Below are 5,427 nucleotides of genomic sequence, written 5' to 3'. Positions count from 1 at the left end.
CAAAAAGTTCAATGCATTGCCAGTTCAAAAAGAGCACGATAAACAAACTTGTGGACAATGCTTACAGATATAAGGAAAACAGAAATGTAATAAGAACAAGTGCTCATTCAGCATGTCACTTACATGTCACTCTATTTTGGTTACCTGGACAACACGAAAGGACATTTAAGCAGAGATCAAGGAAAAATTTCAGTTTGAAGTTGCAGTAGTCAGGTCGACAATCCATGATATTCCTATAAATTCTCCAAATTTCACCCTCTAGAGGAATGTTTTGGCTGTTACTGAGCCTGTCTCACAAACTATAGTCAGACTATCTATTGTGAAGTTATTTTCTCATTTTAATTAATGAAATATATATACTTAAAAGAGAAACTGATTACATCAAATATCATTTTAGGTAAACAGACAAAAAAATTGGTTACTGTGTGAAATGTTATGTGACTCAAATTACTATTGCATTTGTTCTTTTTTCCAAACAGTGACTGACATATTCCAAGGCCTTAGAATGCTGAGCTACTGGCTTTTTGCATATTTCACATGAAAACAATCATTTCAAACCATTTCTCTCAGTTTGTGGTCATCATGACCCTACTGGCTTATAAAATAGTCAAATAGATGAACAAATAATTCATTCAAGTGATTAATTTTTTTTGCTGTTGTTACTGTGGTTTGAACTCAGAACCTTGTGCTTGCCAGGCAAGTGCTTATTCTACTGAGCTATCTCACTGGGCCCTAAAATTTTAACTCACACCACAGAGTACTAAATTAGGATTTCCCCCCAATACTGAGAAGCATTCCCAAACTTTGATGATTATGTCTCTTTCTTTAGATTAAGATATAAATACGCCTATAATGTTATATTAGGCAAATAGAAAAAAGCGCTTCGAGTTAACAGTATGTTTTTAAATTTCTTCTGCTTGTGCCTCATTATATAGTGCTTTGCAGAAAAATAAGATATTTCTGATGGAGGTAGGGGCAAACAGTGGTATACCAAATGAATCCAGTAGTCTGTATTTCCATGACCTATGAGGAAATAGATGCACAATACATACTTGTTTTATACCTTCAAAAACTGTATGACAAGTTTGCACACAGTTAATTAGTGCAAGGAACATTTATGGTTGATTTCATATTCCATAGTTTAAAACAGAAGATGGGGATGGTTCTTCAAGAAGCAATTAATAAAATAACAATGGGGCTTTTGTCTTTTTGTGGTTGACATTATTTATAGGAGCAAGTAACTTTGCATATTCTACTGGAGTCTGTCAGGATAATTTAGGAGCTGCTGCAGCGAAGCTGCTTATTGCAGAACAAAGCCATTTTCCTTTTAGTTTGAAAAGTATTGGTGACTGCAATACTAAAGTTCGAGTCCTATTTTTCTACTAATTTTGAAATTTGCATATGTTTCTTCTATCCACATAGAAGAAACTATTGACTGGACAAGTGTTTCTGTGATTCTCTCTTACCTGTCAGCCTCAGGCAACAATTCCCTATGTGTCCATTTTTTTCCATTGTGTATGCATTTTTGCTTGTATATTTTATAAACTTAATGAATTTTTGCAAATAAAACCATTATTGTATATATAAAAACGTAAAGTAACAGCTCATAGAGTTCAAGTTAATATTTTTGTAATATGTTTTTGCATCTTACCTATTGTAAATGTCTTGTGGTCCATCTACACAAAAAAGTGTTACTTTTTCATTGTTTGAAAATTTTAATTTTAATATAGTCAATTTTACCAATCTGTATTCTTGTTTCTGCTTTTCTCTTCTCAGTGTGTTTTTTTTTTCTTTTCTTCTTTTTAATAATCACTTTTACAGATCTATTTTACAAATTCCTGGCTCTATAAGTTCTTCTTTTTTTCTCATAATACTACCTCTCTGGCATAGATCATTGTGTGGAATTGATTTTTTCTATGATGGTAATTGATTTTCTCAAGGTTAATTGTGGAATAACATTCATTTTCTTTTCTAAAATGGTTAGTTCACACAAATTTTTATCTGTTACATTTTTCTTGTTTTCTTTATTTCATTTTTTAAGTATTATATTTTATGCATTTGGTACAGCATCTCACTACACAAGTCAGAATAGTTTTTAGCCTCTCTGGCTCTGGGATTACAGGTGGGCACTGTCACTCCCGGTTTTGGTGGCCTGCTTAGCATGCCAAGGGTAAGGCAAGCATGGCCTCCATGCCAGGGACCAAGCCCAGGTCCCTGCATTTTCCAGTCAGGCACTTAGACAGCTGTGCTATCTCCCCAACCCCTTTTCTGTTACCTTTGCCCTCCAAATTGCAGAATTTTTAGAGTGGGGATTTACCCCTCCTTGAATAAAGATTGAGTGCAATTCTCGATGAAGTCATTTTTCTAGTCACTTTTTTTGTTTGTTTCATTTTGGGATGTTTGTATTTTTTTCCTCTTCTGAGTTTATATATTTGGAGCAATTAAGGCATTTTGATGTAGTATAACTTAAAGTTCTGGTATCTGTTTTTGCCATGTGTAATTTTTATTCAACATCACATTTCTTAATTTGTTTAGAGCTTTATTAGGTAGTGTTTTAAACAGTAGCAACGTAATCTTAAAACTCCATGCATACAAAATCAAAATTATTTTTTAACTAAATATTTTATATTAAATTTTACATCAGCAACTGTCTTGCGATTTCACGGATATAGAGTGCATTTAAAAGTTCAATAATTTTGTTAAACCTAAAAACATGAAATTAGTATACCAGATAGACTCTGAAATTTCATAACTGGAGGAAATGATGGTGTATAAAAATCAAAATTAAGGATTGTGGTTAAAAATATCATATTGAACTTCTGAGTAATAAAAGTAACTGTTACAAAATTTAAAAAATAATATTTGTTCTTTTAAATTCAAGCAAGCTAGCAAAAATCTTAGTGTTAATGGCTGCATTAGCAGAAAAATATGCATAAAAAAATGAATAGAATAAGTTAATACCTTTTTGCAAAAGGTCCCCTGATATTCAATTTGAAAATTTAATTCGTATTTTCTTAGTTAAGTCACATAAAATAAAAAGGTAGGAAAGTTCAAACAAAAATAGTGTTTTAAATATATATAGAGAGAACATGTTTAATTAAGCTTTCATTGTGATGTATTTTATTTATTTAAAAACAAATAGCAAATCAGTCAAAATACAAAATCTACATATTAAAAGAATATATATATTCTAATAAAGATATATATATATATATATATTCCCAATATTTAGGAATGTGAAGGAAATATATTGAAACTTTATTCACATAATTTCTTTCTGCAATCACTGGATATGGTTGGGAAAAAGTACATAGTAATGAATTAATAAAAATTAAGACTTTGTGAATCCTATCTCCACCAACATCATTATAACTTTGTGCATTATTCATTGAAAGTATAACAAAATATTAAACCTTTTGCAAACAAATGGATATTAGAGCTACCTAATTAGCTCATAGGATTATTTCTCTCTATTTTCCCTTTTCTTCTTTAGATTATCCATTATAGTGCCAGGTGACAATACCTCAGTGTGTATTAGAATATGTACATCTTGCAGAAAAATTTTAATTTTTAATAAAATATCTACCTAGCCATAAAATACTGATGATGATAGATTCAGTGTACAAAGCAGAAAAAAACGGTGTCGTAGATTGGATGGAACTTGCCAGGTTAACACCTAACTTAATGTTTAGTCAACAACTTACAATTACACATAGAATGAATTAGCAGTGTTTAACATAGAAAAACACTCTATTGCTCTTTCTGCATGATAATGTCAATCTATAGATGTCTATAAATATCACCGTGATAGCCATTTTCACCTGGAGAAGGGTGAGCAGGGATGGTCACTTAAAAACCCTGGATTTGGTCTAGTACCACTTGACTCTTAACCAGGTTCTAAGGCTAAATTGCCTTATAAAGGATATAAAAGGGTTTTTTTATATTTTGTAAATATATCAATTTATGGAATTGTGTTTATATAAGTTATTGATCATTAGTTTGATATTCCTGCTTTTAATGTTGTTGAACAAAACATGTGCTGCAACATTGGAGTAATGATCTGACTGAGACATCCCCGCTCTTCTTCAAAAGATACGTGAGCATCCTCATCAATGGAATGTGTCTATGACCGTACATGGAAGACTGGTTTTTAAGATAATTAACTTAAAAACCTTCAGATAGAGTGTTCATGTAGGATTACCTGGCGGGGACTCTAAATCCAATAATATGTGTCATGAAAAGAGTGAGGCAGAGGAAAATAAGACACAGGAATAAAAGCGACACTGTGACTCTTAAGCAGCAGAGATTTGCACAATGAGGCCACACCGAAGGACACCCCATGGCTGCACAAGGTGGGAGAGCGAGGGACAGAGTCTCCCTGCCAAGGCTGTGCCGAGAACTCCCTTCCAGATTGCTGGGCTCCAGAACCCCGAGACAGTATGTTGCTTTATGCCTTCCAGGTTGTGCCAATTTGTTATGGCAGCCACAGAAAACAAATATGCTCAGGAAGTCTGCTTAAATACATTGGTAGTTCACAGAGGCAGGAGGAGAAAGCATCATTAATTCCATTTTTCATATCAGGAGCAGGGTTTTGAAGAAATAAAGGCACTTCTTCAATGTTTTACAAACGGAAGATAAGAATTACAACCAAGTCCAATGTGTTTTACATAATATTTCTCTGTCACTTTGGTGAAAATTACATGAGAAAAATGGAAGAAATGGGTTTTAAAAGTTTTATTAAAGCTTTTAAACAAGAAAAAAAATGAATATTCTACAAGGAAATTTTCCATGTCATGACAGTTGTATTAGAGACAAGGAGAAAACTAAGCGATCAAGGTCACTAATTGTATGTGATATGAACTATAAAGACTTTAAAGCACACTGCACTGGCACCCACTTGTAATTTTGACTACTTGAGAGGCTGAGACAGGAGCATAGAAAGTTCAAGGACAGCGAGGGAAACTCAGTGAAAGCCTGATTCAAACTAAATATTCAAACCGGTTGAAAATATAGCTCGGCACTCACTGGATTCAGTCCATGATTTCAAAAGAATGAGTGTATCCAAAACAAAATCCATAACTTGGATTGAAAAAAATGCAGCATAGATGCTTGAGACCACATCGGGACATAACATAACAAGTACAAGAACCATAAATTCATTATGAGGAAGTGGAATTTTCTGATTCCAGAGAGAAGCACAAGTTCTGCAAATTCCAAATTCCACGTTACTTGCTTTCTCACAAAGGTAGATTTTATGAAATCGATGATTGTGCCCTGCACTGAATTAGCATGGTCTCTCCTACTCAGTATGCTCCATGCACATTTTAATGATCCTGTATTGTTCAATAAAGGACAAATTTATCTCACTCTGTGTGATGAGAAATGAAACATGAAAATTAATAGTGTCTTCATTTTACTGGATGAATG

At 33.1% G+C, this 5,427-nt stretch overlaps 1 protein-coding gene across 1 annotated transcript in view; it reads right to left on the bottom strand.

Moving 5' to 3' along the window:
* Nucleotides 1-5,427, bottom strand: part of Cdh8 (cadherin 8) — a 415,681-nt gene that overhangs the window by 3,068 nt on the left and 407,186 nt on the right. The window lies entirely within an intron of this gene.

Source organism: Octodon degus, unplaced genomic scaffold (genome assembly GCF_000260255.1).
Source record: "Octodon degus isolate 3935 unplaced genomic scaffold, OctDeg1.0 scaffold00011, whole genome shotgun sequence".
Classification (NCBI taxonomy): Eukaryota; Metazoa; Chordata; class Mammalia; order Rodentia; family Octodontidae; genus Octodon; species Octodon degus.
Note: the sequence above shows the minus strand (reverse complement) of the source record. Positions and strands in the feature narration are given on the sequence as shown.